This window comes from Chionomys nivalis, chromosome 2, assembly GCF_950005125.1.
Source record: "Chionomys nivalis chromosome 2, mChiNiv1.1, whole genome shotgun sequence".
Taxonomy (NCBI): Eukaryota; Metazoa; Chordata; class Mammalia; order Rodentia; family Cricetidae; genus Chionomys; species Chionomys nivalis.
Genome location: NC_080087.1, coordinates 19,289,086 through 19,311,601, shown reverse-complemented (window position 1 = coordinate 19,311,601; position 22,516 = coordinate 19,289,086). Strand labels below are relative to the sequence as shown.

Below are 22,516 nucleotides of genomic sequence, written 5' to 3'. Positions count from 1 at the left end.
GGGGGTGGGTGGGAGGGTGTGTTTTGAGGCAGGGTGTCTTTGTGTAGTTCTGAAACTTTCCTTGTTGACAAGGCTGGCCTCTCACTCCCAGAGATCCTCCTGCCTGGGCCTGAGTGCTGTGATTAAAGGCCTGTGCCACCAGGACCTGGCTGTTGTTGGATTCTTAATTAGCATTTCAGCACCCCCTTTTCTACTGACAGCAATTTCTTTCTTTTGAATTGAAAAAGTGAGTAAACCAGAACAAAGCGGTTGTGAATGGCAGCCTTTATAAATACACAATGGTAGGGAAGAGCTGGGAACTTTAAATGTCTTTGGAGTCTGAGCTACAATTTTGTAGCTATAATTTATGGCAGTGTCGGGGAGGGGAGTTAATTAATTAACATGTAATGAACATTTAAGTGTCTCCTATGGATTAAATCCAAGAAGGCATTACTTACTTCTGCCAGATACCATGTCTTATGTATATAGCACAGTCTTATAAGTTTTTGAAAACATATCTATGGGTGTACATTGTTTTGTATAGTTTTTGTCTAATAAGATCTCTTTGCTCATCTGGAGGATGCGGGCTTAACCCCAGAAAATAATCCAGGACCTACCTTTAGGATCCGGACCCATTTGATGGGGGAAATCACAGCTGGGTTAGAATATGTCAATAGTGCTTTCTGTTATTTATTCTGTTTCTACTCTTTAATCTTTCTTTCTCCTTTCCCCACAGGCTTTCCTGCCTCCTCTGTCTTGAGTACTTAAGAGTTTGCTAACTGGATTGGAGAGGTGGCTCAGAGGTTAAGAGTCCTGGTTGCTCTTGTAGGGGTCCTGAGTTCAGTTCCCAGAAAGGGCATGGTGGCTCATAACATCTGTAATGAGATCTGGTGCCCTCTTCTGGTGGGTGAGCATACATGCAAGCAGAGCACTTTATATATATGAGATAAATCTTTTTTTTTTTTTTTTTTTTTTTTTGGATTTTTCGAGACAGGGTTTCTCCGTAGCTTTTGGGTCCGGTAAATCTTTTTTTTTTTTTTTAAATATTTATTTATTTATTATGTATACAATATTCTGTCTGTATGTATGCCTGCAGGCCAGAAGAGGGCACCAGACCCCATTATAGATGGTTGTCAGCCACCATGTGGTTGCTGGGAATTGAACTCAGGACCTTTGGAAGAGCAGGCAATGCTCTTAACCGCTGAGCCATCTCTCCAGCCCCTGGGTCCGGTAAATCTTAAAAAAAAAAAAAAAATAGTTTGCTAATCGCTGTTCGGCAGAAGCAAAAGGAAATGAAAGTTAACTTTTCTTTTAAATTTTATTTATTTGTTATTAGTATTCCGTGTGTGTGTGTGATATAACTGTGATCCTACAGGAGACTCACTAGGTCACTGTTACCATTTACTTCTGGGATCTCCTCTCAATTCTGTCCAGTCTACCTCACATCATAGTAGATGGGGGACCCAGATCCTGATGGACCCCTGAGACTGCATTGTCACTGATATCACAGGACCAGAGGACCCCTCTCTCCCAGGGTCCAAGTCCATGCAGTTGCCACTTTGAAATTCTAAGACTGTCTCTGCTGTCAGTGCACAGGCTTGCTTTCAACCTCTGGGATGTCTATTGTGATTCTTCAATTTGTTACCACCAAGAACTCCACATAGCACCTACCATACACGCCTCAATGTCACAGATTGTCCTCCGTTACAACACAGAGGACATCTATCCTGCCACACTCACCATTCATATATTGTCCATGGGAGCTTTAACTTACAAGAGCAGAACCAAGCAGTTTAACAGAGACTATCTGCCTACAAACACTTTAGACATTCACAGTAGACTCTAGGGGCCATATGCCTGTCTAAATGGAGCAGTGAGCCTGGGATAAGACCTGCACCTGCTGTGGGTGAGGAGTCCTCCTTATCTGAATCCTTTCTCTCCTCCCAGAAAGGATTCTGGGATGTCTGAGAAGTGGTTCTGTGGTGGACACTGGGCCCAGGAGGCCAGCTTTGTCCTGCATGTCAGTTCTCATACGGTTAATTACCAATTTCTGGCAGCATGTAACTCGCTGACCATCTGTTTGCCTGTAGAATCTGTATGTTCTGTCACTTTGGGGGCACACACCCCAGCCTGAGGTCAGAGCCTGGGTCACATTCACATCACAAAGCATCTGAACCCTGGTCCCTCTATGATGCTGTCCACTGACCACTCCACTTCATCAGGACATTTCTGCCCATGTTCCTGACATCTCATCTCAGGATCACCATCTACCTTCTCCTACCCTGGCCTTGTATAGTTTTCATTACTGGGCGTCTGCAGAGTCCTATGTCCTTCTCCCCGGGCAATCTTTCCATGCATGGCATGCAAGAGTCCTCCATGCTCTCCTATGGAACAGAGTAGACATATTTCATATCACACCCCCTTTGGCACGTGTACTCTTCTTAGTCTTTACACACGTACTTCAATACCAGGTTTAGAAATTCTTGATTTTCTATTTCATGCAGTATGGACCAGTCTCTGACCAGGTCCCTGAAAGCCACTCCTGGGGTCAGTGTCAAGCCTGTCTAGTCTACTTGTGGAGTCCCAGGTCTCTTAGAGACCTTGTCTAATCAATACTGCTGTAGCACAGTTGTGAGAGGTCATAGAAATGTTTTCCTTACTAAAGTCTCGAGGTCTATTTATAAATACTTCCTTCTAAATCATCCCTCATAACCTATTATTGTTATCATTATTGATATTATTAATTGACAAATGTTTGGAAGTCAGGGATGCTTTCTTTAAAATGCCTTCAAAATTCACTGTTCCTCCTACCACTAAAACAGCTGGTGAAAGAAACAGACAGACAAAAAAATTAAAAAAAAAAAAACAGACAATTTTCTTGATAGGTACCACATACCAAAATTAAATAAAGACCAGACAAAAATTTTAAATAGACCTAAAACCTCTAAGAAATTAGAAACAGTCATTAAAAACCTCCCAACCAAAAACAAACAAACAAACAAACAAACAAAAACAACAAAACAGAGCCAGATAGTTTCAGCACAGAATTCTATCAGAATTTCAAAAAAGAGCTAATACCAACACTCCTCTGGTATGGGAAGTCCTTTTGTCTATTTGTTGCCTTTATTGGTTAATGAATAAATCTGGTTTTGCCAGTGGCCTAGAAGAATAGGGCAAGGCAGGAGTTCCAAGCAGATGGAGGAGGAGAGAGTAGGAGAGTCAGCGAAAAGCCATGTAGCCTTCGCTGAGGACAGAGGCCTGCATTGGAGCCTGGTGAAACTTTGCCAGTAGGCCACAACCTCATGGCAATACACAGATTAACAGCATTTCTCAACATGTATGACCACCATGTCCCTTCTGGACACATCTCACTTCTGGACATCTTGTCTGACTATGATCTGTTCACAGAACAGCCTAGTGGGAAAGAGCTCACCTCATCATGTCTACCTCAGGCCTGATGGGCCTTCTGATAGCCCAGGACCACAGGCTGCTCTCTCCCAGGGCCCAGGACTATGTCAGGAGACACAATGGCATGGAGTGTATTTTCCCTGCTGCAGGTGGGTCAGGCTGGCTCCTGCCCAAGTAAGGTGCTTCTCCAATTAGACTCTGCCATGAACTCCACCCAGGAGCTGTTTTCTAAGACTGACACCTCAGACTGACAGATTGTTCTAGGTACAATGGAGAGGCAGAGAACTCAGTACTGCTCAGTCCAGCAGGCTGGGAGCCTCAGCAGTGACAATCTGACAGTGAAAGCTGGCGGCTGCAGGTATAGATTCCATGGCTTTGTCACTGAGAATACCTGTGCTGGTAGCAGTAATAGAGACACTTCCTCTTTATGGTGACCTGGGCTGGGTCACCCCTACTGATGGAGGGTCTTGCTGTGATTCACTGTCCACTCTGGAAACACTCCCACAGACACAGAGCATCTGAACCATTCTCCCTATCTGCTAAGACAGTCAGGGCTACAATAGAGACCACCGTAACTGCCTCTTGGTGCGAGAGAATTGTCTGTATTCTGTCAATCATGTTATAAATAAACGCTGATTGGCCAGGCAGGAAATATAGGCGGGAAAACCAGACAGGAAGTAGAAATGGTGTAATGAGAACAGGAGAATTCTGGGAAGGAGGAAGCTGATTCCTCCCACTCCTGCCCACACCACCAAAGCAGCAGGATGTGATCAGCCCCACTGAAAAAAGGTACTGAGCCACATATCTAACATAGATCAGAAAAATGGGTTAATCAAGATGTGAGAGTTAGCCAGTGAGAGGCTAGAGCTAATGGGCCAATCAGCTTATAATTTATGGAGACCTATGTGTGTTTCTCTTTGGGGCTAAACAGTTGTGGGGCACAGGGTGGGACAGAAACCAACAACAAGCAGGCCTGGCCCCCTCCATGTTACAGCCCCTTACATTTTTGTCCTCTGTGTTTTAACTTACAGTGCCTACCATAGAGTAAACACAACATGGAGGCAACACTGACATAAAAACACACATTGCTCTACAGATAAATCTCACAGCCTCCCCCACCCCTGCCCTACTGCACCCTCCTCTCCCAGTAACTCCCATTCCCTTCTCATGTATTCATGTTCTGCTGTCCTTCTTCATCTCTGCCTTATACCCTCTCTCCCATATCCTGGACCTTCTTTTATATCCGAGTTTCTCCCCACACTTACTCCTCAGTAGTTAACTATATTTAACTTTTAGAAACTGGGATCCAGAATGAATTCAAAGCTATTTCAGATACAGAAGTGGGGAGAGGTGAGATTTCTGGGACTCACTGGCCATACACCATAGCCAACTCAGAGAGCTGAGGCCTTTGAAAGACCCATGTCTTCAAGTATGATGGATGGAACCTATGAATCCACAGCCAAGGTCAATCACCATCCTGCATGTACAGCACCTACTGTATACACACACACACACACACACACACACACTCATACACACACCTCCACAAACATAGGGTTCACCTGCAAAAAAAATGTGCAAAACAAAAATCCCTTTAAAAAAGTGACAGCAAATTCAAAAATATTCTACCAAAGATCTGGACTTTTCATATGTAAAAACCTCTTCTAAAACATGGGGGGAAATCATTTTTAACTCATGTGTATGAGCATTTTATCCATGTGTGTTTCTCTAGCCCATGTGTGTGCAGTGCCCATGGAGGCCAGGAGCCTGCATGGAATCCCCTGGAACTCCAGTTCCCCAGACTGTGAGCTGCTGTGTGGATGCTGGGGATCCAGCCTGGGTCCCCAGACAGAAGCTGGTGCTCTCACCCTCTTAGTCCTCTCTCCAGACCCTAGAAGCTGCTTTTAATTGGGAGAAGTTTTTTAACTGCAGAACTCTCCTGAAGGTCTTAGGTGCCAGTGTCACAGAGGTAAGGAGGAAAGCTCAGACTTCCTTCCCCACAAGACAGCTACTGTCTCCAACAGGGAGAGAGTGAAAGGAAGGAAGTGGAGGGGGAAGGGAGAGTGACTAGAGGGGTAGGGGTAGGGGGCTACCATGACAAGCAGGGAGACAGGAACTTGGGGTGCAAAGACTTTGAGGGGGTGATAGGGAAGGGACCTGGAGGGGCAAATGAGTCTGAAATGGAGGAGAAACTTGAGAAAGAGGAAGTGAGGAAGAGCAGGCTGGAGGTCCCAGGGGACCCAGAGGCATGGTCTAGAGGGAGACAGAGATTGTGTGTGAATCTAGAGAAGCAGGGGAAACTGCTAAAGCTAACAGGGCCACCTACTGGAAGGGCCAAATGACACTTTGTTGCTGTGGGCATGGAAACCTCACAGGGACAAGCTGGGGTAAATTCCTGGGGCACATTGAGCAGAGAACCAGCTGAAGGCACGACTTACTCTGTCTTTGTCTCTCCTGATTCTGTTGTCCAGGGTCCCTGAGGGCCCAGCTGAGGTGAGTGAGATGAAGGGACAGCTTGCGTGGGAGCCCAGGACCACAGCACCCTTGCCTCTCTGTTCACACTGAGCGCTCCAGGTGCCCAAGCTTGACTGAAAGGAAATGGTAGTGGGCTCCCAGAGAACCGGAGCTTCACGGCCCTGAGGGACCCCGAAGAGATGTAGGAAAAGATGGGAACTAGGAACCGGCATGACTCTAGCACAGAAAGGACTGAATTCACAGCCCAGGTGTAAGGTCTTTTGGGAATCTCTACGCTGTGTCCTCTGCGGGGCAGTACTGAGGACTCCCCATTCTCTCTATAGCTCCAGACACAGCTGTTGGGAGCCTTGGCCTCAGGAAGGAACCATGGCAAAGGCTGCAGCCTCCGGATACTACCTTTCCCTAGTTCTGTGCCTTTTCGTTCTGCTGATCTGTCTGGGACCTTCACTGCAAGCCAGTGAGTTACTGGGACTTAACTGGATGGGGGTGGGAAAGGAGAGATTTGGGCTACTGAGTCAGGAAGATTAAAGTCTCACAGGAAGCTCCTGGGTTTCTTTCTCTTCGCTATCATCCGGATTTAAGTCTGGGCGCCCTAGTCCTCACCGCGTCCCCCTCATTTTTCTTTTCAGTTGATTGACTAAAGTTGGGGGGAAAGTTACTGAGGCAGGGCCGGAAGGGGCCGCATGAATGAGGAGCGCACAGCAGCAGAGGGGAGTAGCGAGTGATGCCCTCAGCACCAATGGGGTCCACTTAAGCCTAAGCCCAGTCACCAGTGCTGACCCCTCCAGGAGGCGGTGTCAGACAGCTGCCCTGGACCTAAGGCAGTCTATGCTCTGAAGACTGCCTTCCCGGGGGTTCCTCACAAGCCCTCTACCATTCCAGGACCCCTTTGTTCTTGAACATTCTTTCCCATCTTCAGACTGTATTCTCTGGAAGATGACAATAGACGCTTCCAGGGACAACCACAGCCGCAGGCAGCCACAACCATACAAATTCGTACTCCAACAATCCCATCTTTCCCTTGGTCTAAGTTCAGTTTCCATTCCCACGTGACTCAGGCTATGGCTCCTCACTTCCTGGTCCTTCTTGCCTTTTCGGCTCTCCCATCCATAAAATGCATTTACGTTCTCTTCCACCAGGTGGCAGACTGCTCATGCCTGAAAAAGAACCTCAGCAAAACAGGGGCTAGCACACCTTGTCCACTATGGAAGACTCTGGCAATGGTCCTGGCTGGGGTCTTTGAAATCTTCTGTCCTTGCTCCCAAGCCCATACAGTCTACCTTCTAGAGAGATGACATTAGATACTGGTGTTCATTTGGGAAGGAAAAGGTTTGTTTTTTTCTGTAAATGGCAGGCATTATTCTCACTATATCAATCTTTCATCAAATACTCAGGTCTGCATTCAGTGTGACAGCAGCAGAAGGAAACAAGCTGATGAATGGGCAGCAGATTTGTCCTCTGTCCTTCTTCTGACCCCAGATTAGGGCATATCCATGTCCTAGTATTGGTGCCCATCCCCACAGGGCGTCATCAAATGCACTGCCAAAGCTGCGCGTTTCCCAGTCAGCAGAGGGTTCTATGCTTCCTGTGATGTCTGGGATATCTAGAAATGACAGAGGAGGGCTCCCTTGTCTCTCCACTGCTGCCCAGTGGATTGCTTGGATTTCACGCCCATAGAGGACACTCATTGAAGCCTGAGGTGCTTGCTGAGGGAGAGGTGGCAGCTTACTTGAGCCCTAACCTCAGTCTCTTTCTCTAGATGAGATAAGATCTCCACAGCCACCTAGTTTCCTTGGAAACAGGAGCTGTTCTGTCAGACAAGAGTCCTTGCTTCTCCCTTCTTGGCAGCTCTCAACACACAAGTGACTTATTGGGACATTTTGTCTGACTGTGACCTGTCCACCTAATAATCTAGTGAGAAAGAGTTCACCTAATGATGTCTGCCTGAGGCCTGATGAGCCTTCTAATATCCCAGAACCACAGGCTGCTCTCTGACAGGGCCCAGGACCATGCAAGAGCCTCAGTGATATAGAGTATATTTTCCCTGATGCAGGTGGCTCAGACTGAAGTCTGCCCAAGAAAGGTGTCTCAAATTAGACACTGGCATTAACTCCACCCTAAGCATTTTTCTAGTACTGAGATCTCAGGGTCATGGATTTTCCTTGGTCATAGAGCCCTAGGGCAGGTCCAACCAATGCCTTCATGGATGTATTGTCACTGGCTGCTTTCAATCTCCCAGAGCAGTGTTGAGCAGGTGTAACAGAGACTGTCTGTCCTGTGAAGATTTCATTGTTGATACAGCAGCTGTATTGGTCACTTTCTGCTGCTGTGATGAACACCAAGGCCACGGTCACACACAGAAGGAAGGGTTTGGGATCTTAGAGTTTCAGAGGACAAGAGTCTATCACATCACAGCAGAGAAGCATGCAGTGGGTCCACCATAGTTTCTATAAGAAAGCAAGCTGAGCAAGCCATGAGGAACAATCCGGTAAGCAGCACCCACCCATGGCCTCTACTCCAGCTCCTGCCTCCAGATTCCTGCTCGCCCTGTTTGAGCCCTGTCCTGACTTCCTTAAACTGATGTACAGTGACTTAGAAATGGAAGCCAGATAAACCCTTTCCTCCCCAAGTTCCACTGGTCATGATGTTTCTTCACAACATGAGTAACCCTAAAGAAGACAAGTTTGTACAAGATAGTATAATATTCCTGTGACTGCTGACCATGGGTTTTGGGAAGGCTTGTAGAAGAACTTTGGAAGCTGGAAAATCATCAAGTGTTGAGAGCTCACTGGGCCATTCTTCAGGAGCCTGGCAGATAAAGAGTGTTGAAAGCAGCACAGACAATGAAGGCCTGGCTTGTGACGTTAGGAAAGCAGATTCTATGGGGTCATATGAGTTAAGAATCAATGGTTCTGGGTATTGGGGGCTGAAGAATCAGCTATGATTACCAAGTACCAGAACTACAAAAGTGAAACCTTTGCTTTGTTGGGATTCTCAATACTGACCAGCTGGAGTTGAAAAATTAGCAGTGATTACAAAGAAACCAATATCTTAGAGGTGAGGTCTTCTGGAAAGTGTTTCCTGAGAGTCAGCATACACAGGCTGTGTTCCAGACATGGCCAAGATTGTGCCTTGTGCAGGCAGCTGAACTTGATAGTGTAAGAACCATCCAGGTGGTGCTAGTTCTAAAGGTGTGAAGGTGTCGTGGAGGCTAGGTGCTGTGTAGCAGGACTGGACTCCATGGAGAGAGCCCAGGATAGGTTACTAGTGAAAGTGTAGTTGCAGCAGAAGACCCCAACATTTTGGAGATGCCAGTAGCATGGGGTGACCCCCCAAAACAGCAACAGCATAAGTGAAGCCACTCAGAGCTTAGAAGACCAGCTGTGTGTGCCACAGAGGGCGAGCTGCAGAAGTAACTAGAGGGTTGATGGTGTGCAACACATAGTTCAATCATGGACCCTGTGTCCATGGAAACTCCACCACTGGGTCTGTTCTCCAAAAGAGTTTCTGGAGAAGTTAGACTCATAAAGACAGGGCTAAGAGCAAAGTCTAAGAAACTGCAGAATAGAAGAGCTTGTAGTAAAGGGAAGTATTCGGAAAGTTCCAGCTGAGCAACCTGAGACATAAAAGCAGATGTCCTCCCCCAAAACAGCAGAGCTGTAAGTTTAGTAAGTGTTCCATTGTTTTGTACAGACAACATAACCATGGCAACTATTATAAAGGAAAGGTTTGACTGGGCCTTGTTTACAGGTCCAGAGGTTTACTCCATTGTCATCAAAACATGGAGTCTGACAGCAAGCAGCAGACGTGGTGCTGGAGAAGGACCTGAGAGTTCTACATCACAATCCACAGGCGCAGGAAGAGAGGGAGACACCGAACCTGGCTTGGGCTCTTGAAATATGAAAGTCCAGCCTAGTGCCGTACTTCCTCGAACAAGACCACACAAACCACAACATAGAAACACCTCCTAATCCTTCTAAGTAGTTCTACTCCCTGATCACTTGGCATTCAAGCACACAAGGCCCCCTTCTTCAAACCATCGTAATCTAACTCTTCACATTCCCTCCTGTGCTCTGCACATCCACTCCAAACTGCAGGCCTGATCAGTAGTTGCCTTTGTAAAGTTCGTCCTTCCCTACATTTGCACTGAGTGACTTTTACACAGCCAGCACCCACACACCCAGGATGACAATAGCTGTGCAGACAAAGCCGGCCACAGTATTCCACTGTCTGCTGATATCAAACCAAGACATGATCACACAAACCGATTGGATCTTATGAAAACTGATGTTGTACCGGAGACTTTACCTGTGGAGATGACTGTGTACACACACACACACACACACACACACACACACACACACACACACACAAACACACTCTCCCCAGAAGGAGAACCTATGATAGAACAGAGTACCAACACCACAAAGGTCCATCATTGGGACCACCGAGTTTTCTTTGGGGTTGCTAACAGGAGTGTGGTGAGGAGTTACTTACAAGAGCTGAGATGGATTCACAGCAGCTGCCTCCCTGCAGAACCCACATCAGCTCAGGCTGTGACTCAGGGAACAGCACAGCTGAAACTGCACAGCTTGCAGGCTCGGGACAGGTCTGGGGTCTTCTCTGAAGCTGGTCAGGGTCTCCTCCTGACCCAGGTCTACAGCCTGGGTGAGTTCTCTAAAACTTCTGAGTTTCAGTTTCTCAATCACAGGATATTGCTTATTTCCTGGCCAAAGGAGCCTCTCCCCCTCCCCTGAAGAATGTTGCTGTAGGAGGAAAGACTAAAAGCAACATTGACCCTTCCAACAAGGCAGAAGAATTTGTCCCACAGAGAGATTAAAGATTAAAAGAAGCACTACTGTCAACTCTGCAGAGGACCCACAGTATTGATTTCCAGTCCCTTCTTTGATTATAATAAGTGAGATTTTCCTTTGGGTTCAAAGTAGCCAAAGCAAACAGCTTGTCTGCGCTTTAGGATGTCGTCTGTTTCCTTAGGAAAGCCTTCTCCAGGAAAAAAACACTTCAGAGCTTAATTGACATTTCTGTCTCCAACCAATGAAAAAAGCAGAAAGTAGAGCCAGGGTGTGTCCATAAATATTAATTTCTATCATCTCTGGTATCATGCAGAAGTCATGTGGTTCTCCAGAGTAACCTGGGAGCTCCAGACGGTCAAACCCGAAAACAAATTCAGTACTGCTACCTGATGTATGAGCACACTACACACAGCACTCTGCTCTAGACCAGTGGTTCTCAACCTCCCTAATGCTATAACCCTGTGATACAGTTCCTCATGTTGTGGTGACCCTGACAACCATAACATTAGTTTCATTGATAATTTTTAACTATAATTTTCCTAATATTATGAATTGTAATGTAAAAATGTGATATGCATGATAACTTATGTGTTATCCTCACTGGGGTCATGAACCACAGGTTAAGAATCAGTGCAACTGTGCAGAAGGTTAATGTCTGACAGCAATATAAGCTATATTTACAACAAATATATGTTTTTAAGACACAGTCTCACACTCAAGTCTTAATATAACAGACTCTTTTTTCAGAGTAATTTGTAAATGAAGTTGTCTTGCTTAGGAAGGGTTTTTAGGGGCTTTGGTTTCCAGTTACTGGCCATAGCTATCATGAGAAGTATAACAAGAGAAGTCAGACTGTCCCATAGTCAGACTGATGACTATCTTGAATATCACCATAGAACCTTCGTCCGGTGACAGATGGAGACAGAGACCCACATTGGAGCACTGGACTGAGCTCCCAAGGTCCAGCTGAAGAGCTGAAGGAGGGAGAATATGAGCAAGGAAGTCAGGACCACGAGGGGTTGGGTCACCCACTGAGACTGTGTGCCTGAGCTAATGGGAGCTCACCAACTCCAGCTGGACTGGGAATGAACGAGCATGGAATCGAACTGGACCCTGTGAGCGTGGTTGACAATTGGGGCAGACTGAGGGGCCAATGATATTGGCACTGGGATTTGTCTCTACTGCATGTACTGGCTTTTTTTGGGATCCTATTCTCTTTGGATGCACACCTTCCTAAACCTGGATGTACGGGGGAGGACCTTGGATTTCCCATAGGGCAGGGTGCCTTGCCCTATCTTAGGACTGGAGGATGTGTGGGGGAGGGTGGGAGGGAGTGGGAGGGAAGTGGGAGGAGGGGAGGAAGTGGGAATTTTGATTGTTATTATTTATAAAGTAATAAAAATGTTTTCAAAAAAGAAAAGTTCCAAATAGTCAATTTACTTTTCTTCAGTTTTATTTATTTTCTTGGGTGTATATGAGTGTTTTGCTCACCTATATGTATATGCACAATTGTGTAGATGATTGATAGCCACCACGTGGTTGCTGGAAATTGAACTCTGGAGCCTGTTTTGTGAGAGCAAATGTTCTTAAATACTGAGCCATCTCTCCAGCTGCATTTTGAGAATGAAACAGCAGCATGCAGCATATTTTTTATTTCAGCTATATCCAAGGCTATAGTAATCAAAACAGTATGAGAAGCACTAGCCAACAATGGAATAGAACAGGAAGCCCACAAATAAGTCTGTGCAAAGACCTTCAACAAGGACGCAAAAACCAAATGGTGGGTGGGGTGTGGAGGGAAGGAAAATCTCTTCAATAAACAATCCTGAGGAAACTGACAAGCAACATGGGAAATGCTAAACCTGAATCTCCCAGCACAACATCATACAAAAGCATCCTTAAATGGACGGAAGATATAAGTCTAGAGTCTGACACTGTGAAACTGTTGTAAAAACTCTAATGAAACATTTTGTTATTTATCTTTGTAGTGACATTTGAAACTGGGGTTGTTTGAATGTAACTGGCTCCCTAATTCCAAATCCCATTATCACAGAATCTCATAAGAAGTGCAGCTTTGTTGGAATGAGTATGGCCTTGATGGAGGAAGTGTGTCTGTGTCACTGTGAAGGCAAGCTTTGAGGTTTCATATACTCAGGATACCTCCCAGTGTGTCAGTGGACTGCCTGTTGCCTGCAAGATGTAGCCAGCGCCATTCCAGCCTGCAGGCTACTATGCTTCCCACCATGATAGACTGAACCTCTCAACTTTAAGAGAGCCACCACAGTTAAAGGTTTCCTTCATAAGAGTTGCCGTGGTCATGGTGTCTCTTCACAGCAATAGGAAATCCTGAGACAGAAATTCAATATAAAGCATACAAATAAGAGCAGCAAAAGTAAAAACATCAAACTAGATAGGTAGAGGCAAAAGGGGGAAAATAACAGTAACAGGTCAGGCAGAGTGGTTCACGACTTTGATCTCAGAACTCAGAAGGCAGAGGCAGATAGACCTCCAGGAGATTTGAGGCTAGCCTGGTCTATATAAAGAGTTACAGACAAGCCAGAGTTACATAGTGAAACTTTGTCTTAACAAACAAACATACAAACAAACAAACTGTGACTAGGCATAAAAAGACATCTCCAAAGCACACCTTGTGTTTCTCAAAGAGAGGATGGGGGAACTGTGGTTGGAATCCAACACAGAGGTGTGGGAGATGGAGCAAGGGTAAGAGTAAAGACAGGGTGAGCCAGACCAGAGGTGTCAAGAGCATTGAGGAAACAAGGCTGGTTTTGGGGTAGAGTAGAAGAAAGAATCTAAGGCAGTGGGGGTGTGGTGAAGCTGAGGTTTGAGAGGCAGGAGAAAGTTAACAGGGTGAGGCCCACAAAGGTAGACAGGGGATCAAGACAGGGATGATCCTGGGGAAAACAAATGGGCCGGGAGGCAGTACCACACCAGGCCCAAGGTCAAGAGGGGTTGACTGGGTTGAGGGAGACTAAGACATTGGGGGTTAGGGATTGGAGGACAAGATAAAGGGGTAAGGGAGAGGAGCAGCCAATGAGAGGTTGAGGGCTGACAGCAGAGTAGAGAGGGCCCTAAAGCTGGGCTAAAAAAAGAGCAAGGACCTTGGTGGGGCTCTGGACAGTAGGGGTAGGACAGGACAGAGCAGAGGGAGAGGGGTGGCCTTGGGAAAGAGTGGAAGGTGAGACCAGGCAAGCTTGGGTACATGGGACAAGGACTGGAGGATATGAAGAAAGCCCTCAAATAGTCCCTGATAATTCCTCTGTGGCTGAAGGGAAGAGAGTGTTATACAGCCCTAAGAACTGCCTTATTTATTCCTTGACTTTCTGCCCTGCTTCAACTGCCTAGGATCTCTGAGGTTGCAGCCAGTTTGTGTGGGGAAGGGATCACATGGAATGGGAGGCCTGGTGACACTAGAGCCACAGAGCCCAGGCTGCTCAGCTTCTGCCCGGGTGTCATGGCCTCTCAGGAAGAGGTCCTGAGCCCCTGGAGCCTCTCCTGGAAGCTGATGTAACCACAAAACCTCTAAGAAAAAAGTGAAGGGGTATGACAGATAAACCCCAAACTGTCTGAGGTCACAGCCTTGATTCTGAAATTTTCATGAATGTCATCAGCAGGAAGCTGGCGTCTATTACAGTGTCCTTCACATCTGAGGCTGGGTTTAGAGAAGGGAACCCATGGCCTAGGCCACATGACCAAGCTCATTACTGCACCCTGACTCTTCTCCAATTGCCCTGGAGACCAATCCATGAGTTTGGGGGACTCAAGAATAGAGTGTGAGAGGACACAGGGCCATAGCATCAAGGAGGAAGGGTGCTCCTAGCTGAACTGATGCTCCTGGGCCTTCACCCCATCCTCCATCCCCTCAGACTCCTTCTGGATGACTGTGCAGTCCAGACTCTGGGGTTTGCTCTCTACCCCACCTCATACTCTTTCCCTCAGAGGCTTTTAGAGAAGCTGCGACGTCTCAGAAAAATTACTACATAGAAAGATGAGACAGGGCCAGAGGAAGTGGAAGTTCACTATGGTTCACCAGAAGCCACCGAATCTCTAAAACCACAGCTGCTCCCACGGACAGGAGTCATACCACCCCAGTTCTCTCTTTATTTCTTAATTTATCTCCTCCTCCTCATTTCTCCCTCCCTGTATAAGCCAGGTTGCCAGCTTGCACCACTTCCCTTCATCAGCTTTCTCAGAGTTGAGGGCAGAGGTCACCACACACAGCTTCATTACTTCATATACTGAACCAGCACCCAGCTCACCATCCTTATGTCCCCTTCCCCCACCCTCCTACCCAGGAAGATAATTTATGACCTCCTCAAGCAGCTGGCACTGCATGCCCCTGCATGAGGACATACTCTAGGAAATCCTTGCACTCTCTCCCATAGAACCTAAAGCAGGGATAAGGGGAAAACTTTTTGTCACATATGACCTGCCAGTGGTGCTAAATAGGGCATAAGGAAACCTCTACCTCCCAGAACACCCCCCCCCCCAGGCTAACTCCTGGGCAGACAGTAGCAGAGAATGGGGTTCATTTCAACAGACATTGCATGGCTTTTATTTACAGAGCACATAATAATAATGACAACTTGGCAAGTCACTCCCTATCTACATCAAACACTCTATCCCAGCTTCAGTGTGAAAGCAGCTCAAGAGATTGGGGGACAACAGGAGACCAGGTTTGGCCTCTGTACTCATTATCTGACCCCAGATTAGGTAGCATCCTGTATCCCAGTATTGGTACCCATTCCCCTGAGCAGTCTCTGCAAGTGATGCCAAAGCTGTGTGCTAAACAGCCAGGAATGGTACTGTGCTGCCTGTGCCTCCTAGGTCAGCTGGAGAGGATATGGGAGTTCCTGGTATTTGTGCTCATTGTGCCCTGCAGTCCAGGAAATGAGGACGCTCCTGAGTCAGAGATGCTTGCTGGGGGAGAAGTGGAACCCTAATATTTCCTCTTGAATGCTATTTCCACAACCATCTTGGAAAAAGAGACTTCTGTGAGGCAAAAGTCCTTTTCTCTCTCTGTTAGGCATCTCACAACACACATGACTACTGTCCCTTCTGGGTGTGTTTCACTTCTGGACATCTTGTCTGTGACTTGTCCATATAATCACCTAGTGGGAAAGAGCTCACCTCATGATGTCTGCCTGAGGCCTGATGGCCTTCTGATAGCCCAGGACCACAGGCTGCTCTCTCCCAGGGCCCAGGACTATGCCAGGAGACACAATGGCATGGAGTGCCTGCTGCAGGTGGGTTAGGCTGGCTCCTGCCCAATCATGGTGCTTCTCCAATTAGACACTGCCATGAACTCCACCCAGAAGCTGTTTTCTAAGACTGACACCTCAGACTGACAGATTGTTCTAGGTACAATGGAGAGGCAGAGAACTCAGTACTGCTCAGTCCAACAGGCTGGGAGCCTCAGCAGTGACAATCTGACAGTGAAAGCTGGCGGCTGCAGGTATAGATTCCATGGCTTTGTCACTGAGAATACCTGTGGTGGTAGCAGTAATAGAGACACTTCCTCTTTGTGGTGACCTGGTCAGGGTCACCCCACTGATGGAGGGTCTTGCTGTGATTCACTCTCCCCTTTGGAAACACCCCCACAGACACAGAGCACCTCAACTATCTCCATATCTGCTAAGACAGTCAGGCCGACAACAGAGACCACCATCACTAACCCTTACAGTTTTGTCCTTGGTGTTTTAACTTATAGTGTCTACTATAGAGTAAACAGCAGGGAGGCAGCACTGACATGAAAAACACACATTGCACTACAGATACCGCTACAGCCTCCCCACCCTGCCCTACTGCACCCTCCTCTCCCAGTAACTCCCATTCCCTTTTCATATATTTATGTTCTGTTGTCCTTCTTCATCTCTGCCTTATACCCTCTCTCCCATATCCTGGACCTTCTTTTATTTCCTGGTTTCTCCCCACACTTACTTCCCATTAGATAACTATATTTAACTTTTAGAAGCTGGGATACACAATGAGTTCAAGGTCATTTAAGATATAAATCTGGGGAGAGGTGAGATTTCTGGAATTCACTGGCCAGAAAACATAGCCAACTCAGAGAGCTGAGACCTGCGAAAGACACTGTTTCCTAAGGCAAGATGGATGGAACCTGTGGATTCACACTAAGGTTAATCTCTGCCCTATGAGTATAACACACACACACACACACACACAGCCCTTCACAAACATACAGTTCACCTATAAAACACACTTAAGAGTGACAACAAAATTTAAAAAAAAATTCTACCAAGGATCTGGACTTTTCCTATGTAAAAGCCTCTTGTAAAACAGGGGAAAATAATCATTCATTTTTATCTGCTGAGTGCTTTAGCTGTGTGTGATTCTCTGCTGTATGTACATGCAGTGCCCATGGAGTGGGACAGCACAGAAACCTCCCTACTGGACTTCATTCATTTTTGTGCCTCTTCAAACAGAGGATTGGGGCACTGGCTCATGGAAGAGGCTATCAGGACATCCTTAGTATTGGGGACAAGAAGTGAAAGTTTCTAACTTGAAGGTTGTGTAGTGACCGTTACAGAATGTAAAGTCGGAGGTTTTGAATGACCATCACTGGGGATCTGTTGAGAAGCCTCAAATGTCTGAAGATTGAGTGCCATAATTTGGTTAAAATATTTTCCACACAAAATTACTTTGGCTTCTGCATATCTAGGAACAGACATTGCATGCTGACGAGGATATAAATGGACTTTTGATATTTAAAACACATAGAAAAACAAGGGACTGAGGTAATTCCCTTGTTTTGGACATCAGGGGAGTCGTAGGCCTATATCTGAAAAATATGTTTGGTATTTCCATGTTCTGGCATGAGTCAGAGTCAGATAAACAAGAGGAAGAGCAGGAAGAGATTAAGCAATGCTGGGAAAAAGCATAAAGTACTTGGCAATTCCCCAGTGAATGATTAGTAGGGGGTGGAAGAAAGGACAAAGAAGCATCTAGTAGCATATTGCTTTTCTGGGGATAAAGTGGTCTGATGTGAGATTCCCCTCTGAATGTTGTGAATATGTTTTATTACCATTGGTTAATAAAGAAGCTGTTTTGCACCTATAGCATAGCAGAAAAGAACAAGGCAGGAATTCCCAGCAGAAATAGTTGAAAAAACTAGGCAGAGACAGAGAGATGCCATGTAGCTGCTGAAGGAGACAGACACCAGACAGAACCTTACAAGTAAACCAAGAGCCTTGTGATAAAATACAAAATGGTAGGAATGGGTTCATTTAAGATGTAAGAGTTAGCTAAAAGTATACATAAACTGTTGGTGTTGTTGTGATTAATATAAATAATCTGCATGATTATTTTAGGTCTGGGTGGCTGAGGACAAACAAGCAGCCTTCAGCAGCAGAATTCCAATGTATTGATGACAGCACCAATTTATATAAAGAATAAAATTAACATCTAGTTCTAATGGGTCTCTGCTTATCTGTGATGGTGTTGTTCCAGGTTGAGGGGGGCCAGTTTTCAAAGTCCTGATTCTGACAGGTCACTATCTCCACTATGTAGGGCTACAATTAGAGACAAAGTTTCCACAGTGACTTTGGAAACAGAGATACAATGTATTGTATCCAACTTGAAACCATCCCCATTTCTGTTGGCCAACCCTCACCAGGGCAGGTTTCCATGTGACGCATACATTCTACACCATTGACTCCTCTGAATAGTTGTCCTTCATAGACTCCTTCTAAGATAATGGGCCATCATACATCCTGAATGTACATGTTTCCTTTTTGCTCAGGGAATGCCTCCATTGTTCTTGCTACCATAGGATTTATTACTGAACAAAGGTGCACATAATGTTACTTTTGGTCATCTTTTGATCTTAGGCAGCATAGAGGATAGGCGGGTGAGTGTGGCAGCAAACACCTACTATCCCAGCCCTTAGGATGCTGAGTTAATAGAAATAGAAAAAGAAATATCACCTAAAATTTTCTAGAGAATGACCCTGAGATGCATAGAGTTTTAGAAAGAGGAATTTGAAATTAATTTTGATTTTCTTGGCGACAATGTCTTAGATTACCACAAAACTCATGGCTTTTTTTCTTTTGTAGTCTGCTTTTGGTCATTTCACTTTTTGTATTCAAGAGTTAGAAAGAAAAGGGGAGAAGCTAAAATTCCTGCCTGCTAATGAATCTGTACTTGAAGCAGATTGAATTCAAGGACTAAAGTCAGTCCTCAGGTGGTGGTCTGAGGTAACCAATAGCTCTCACTGACCAGACAGTCCCTGCTGCACACCCCTGAGCCAGTGCCTGTGCAGGCAGCACAGGAAGCTTATTTTATGAACTCCGCAAGCTTAGTTAGCACCTGTGTTCCAAAGCACCTGTCAAGTCATTTACCTCGATTTGGGAGGTGGAGAGCTGGTCTCTACAGTAACAGAAGAAATAGGTGGTGATCTGTTTCTCTAGGGCAATTTCACGGGCCTGAGGAAAGAATTTAAGAGTTTATTTTCTGAAACTAGTTCAAAGAACATTCCTTAAGTGAAAAAATCCCAATCAAGAATACTCTTAATTTTTAGAGGAAGACATTTTAATATGGAATTTCCATCTGTGATATATTTAAATTCTAGGCCTCTGGCAACTATAGCAGAGAAAGACCTCTGTAGCCTTCATTAGAGGCAAAACAAACAGTACAGCTGGGGGCGGAGCTTTCCTTTCCTTCCCCACTGCTTTCCCTTTCCCCTCAGAGAAGTGCTAGGCTTGCCTCACCATCTCTGAAATCACACCTTACTGCTTTATCCCCTTTCCCTTCACAGCAAACTCTCCTGTTGGCATCAACATGCATATTGCAAATTTAAAGACTTTGAATTGTTTTATATGCGCCCCCCCAGCCTTGTAGAAAAGGGGAACCATAAACTCCACCAAAGCCAGTTTGCAGCCCATCCATAAGCAGAAAACTGTCAATATCGAAATACAATACTAGCTTGATCCAGATTTGATGCGCTGACAAAGGCAGGGTTTGCTATTTAGGTGAGCTCAGCCATCTTGCCTGAGTACATTAAGCCGGCCGTCCTGTCTTACTGTCTAGGCACTTTACCAGGGATTTCTAAGTTGAGGTAGAACTCCCAGAGTCCCTTAGAAAGAGGCCTAACCCGCTGAAGCTGTCAATAGAAATCTCATTTAGGATGCCGAATGAACACTCAAGTTTCAGACTTTATTGTGCATTCTTCCAGTCTTGAAAGGGGCAAATTAAACTCCGTACAAGTTAAGAACTTCATTTCTCTTTTTTTCTTGACCTGTGGCATGTGTTCAGCCACTGGGTAGCAATTGATGTGAGACCAGGGCCCATTCTTTAATGACTGAACACACACATTTAACCAGCACATGGTGGATTTTCTGTTCTGAGATTTTGCCTTAAGAAAAAAAATTACGTGCAAAAGCAGACAAAGAAATCTATAACCTTCTCAGTCTTTCCCATTTGTTAGAGCCATTCTTTGACACAGCTTGGATGCCCCAGTGACAAGGATCCCAAAGGGATGCACTTGAACCAGTGTTTGAGGGCAGCCACCTTGGCCTAGTCTTCCAGCAGCAAAGGCACCACTGCAGTAATGGGAAGCCAGCAGGAGCTCCTCTCGGGGCAGAGCCAGAGGCAGCAACTGGGCATTTTTTTCCTCTTCCAGTCCTGATTGGAAAGGCATTTGAGCACTGTGCCTGCAGCCTTAGACCATTCATTTGTCAGGACAACGCGTGAGACAGAAAAAAAAAATTGGGTAAGAAGCGGCTGACCAAATCTAATCTCTAACTCAAGCCTCCGCTGGATTTCCCCCCCTTGCTTTTTAAGGGAGCGTGGCTGGCAGCACGGCCCGGCGTTGGCGTCCCCGCGGGGAGAAGGACGTGGGCCAGGGCTGGCATCCAAGCCTTCACTTCCGCGTTCTTCTCGGTGCTGTGCCGCCTGTGCTGGCACGGGCGGGTGTGTGGGAGAGGCCAGGCCGCTGCGGGGGTCCCCGATGTTTGCAACTTGCTTAAGGTCGCCAGCGATGGCCAAGGCCTGCGAGCCGGGAGGTGCCCGCCAGCACCTCCGCCCCTCCGCCTGCCCTTTTGCACTCGCTGGCTGCTGTCGGGTCCCTGCTTGCCTTCTGGGACCAGCGCACTTGCGAAGGAAAAACTTGATCGCATTCTGGGGTGGGGAAAAATAGTCAAAGAAACGGGGGAAAGGGATTCTGGGGTCGGAACCCCGTGATCGCGGCCCACTGCACGACCCTAAGAGAAAGAGCACCCTAGGCGTGGCTTGTTCTGCGCCAGGCCCACGCGAGGCAGAGGTGTCTGTCTGTCCATTGTGTCTGTCCGCGCTCGGTGATAGCCGGGCTGGGAGATACAGTTGCACTGACAGGTCGCGTGGGTCAGGGTTCTTGCCCCACTCTTCCACGGGGCACCGGTGGGGGGATAAAGGTAAATGTCGCTTTTGTTTCCCCTGTCTGCTCTGCAGTCACCGTCCAGTTTTCTTTTCCCCCTTTTTCCAGGCTGATTTTTCCCTCTTTTTTTGTGGCGGGCGGGGTGCGGGGGTACAGTCTTTTCCCGTATGCAGCTTCCTCAGGAGCCTTTTGCAAGTCCCTCTGCCCCGCCTTCTGCATCCCTTCGCCCATTCCTATGCCACCTGGGGGCCACCACCAGAAACATGCGTTTGACATCACCCAAAGTGCCCAGGAACGAAAACAGATTTTAAAAAGTTCTTCTAAGTTAAGGGATATTGAGACAAGAAATAAACAGGTGTGTGTGTGTGTGTGTGTGTGTGTGTGTGTTGAATTCTCATTTCGGTTTTCGTAGATGGTTGGTTGTGATAGGATTTTTTTCTAATGCGAGCTCTCTGCCGACACAAATTCCTGATCAAGCCAAATCATACCAAGCCAAATTAAGAAATATCCAGGTTTAATGGGATTCCTACGCTCTCAGGTGGACCAGAGGGGGAACCGAGATGCTGCAAACAGGACCACCAGGAGGAAGGAAAAGGGACCACGTGATCTTTTTTGGAAAGTTCACTTAAATACTCTGTGAGAGTGGAGGGGTCCGAACCTGGCCTGCTGGGATTTGGAGTCCAGACCAATAGAACTCTCGGGCCTGGAAGCTAGGATAGATGCTAGGGGCTGGGCTCTAAGTTCCCAACTTAACAGTGATGTCTTTATTGGTGTGGGGAGCCCTGAAGACTTTGCACTGGCTACCTTGGTCGGGTGGATTTTTGCGCAAGTTCTTAGAAAAACACTGGGAAGAGAGCATTTCTCCAGAAAGTCTGCAAAACTGGCCAAGGGGGACCTCTAGTGGTAACACGCATCTTAAGTTCGCCAGGCAGAGAGCAAAGTTTGCACTTGCATCTACCTAGTCCCTTTAGACTTGGAAGTAATTGCAGCTGGATGTGGGAACCGGTGCTGATCAGAAATAGAAAGTTTTGTAAATCAGAGAACAGAGTTTTCAGGCCCTGTGATTTCCACTCTTTCTTGCTGACATCAACATATAAATCCTTTTATTCTGAGATTTGAGATTGGCATACCTCAGATAAGGAAATACGTTTTATAATTACGTCTATATTTTTTGCCGTTTACTCCCCTCTAAGGAGACATAGCAGGAAGCATAATTCGGAATGCTAAGGAGAAATCAAACAAAACATGTGATTAAAATTTTGAAAAAAGCGAAAAAACTTTTTAAGTTTGCTTTTTCTATGACCTGATCATTTTGTTCTCTGACCATGTAATCTCAAGCTAGCAAGTTACTCACTAACCTACATACATATTCATAAAATAAATATTCTCCTTGTAATAATGTAATTTTGATTCACTGTGTAAAATGTTATTTTGGGTATGCTTTGTGTAA

General features: G+C 46.2%; 1 long non-coding RNA gene across 1 annotated transcript in view; it reads right to left on the bottom strand.

Moving 5' to 3' along the window:
* The window catches only part of LOC130862133 (uncharacterized), a 68,985-nt gene extending 58,450 nt beyond the window's left edge, over window positions 1-10,535 (bottom strand). Inside the window, exon 1 of the long non-coding RNA XR_009055617.1 lies at window positions 10,360-10,535. This is a non-coding gene — a long non-coding RNA (uncharacterized LOC130862133). The remainder of the gene's footprint in view (window positions 1-10,359) is intronic.
* Window positions 10,536-22,516: the final 11,981 nt, after the last annotated feature.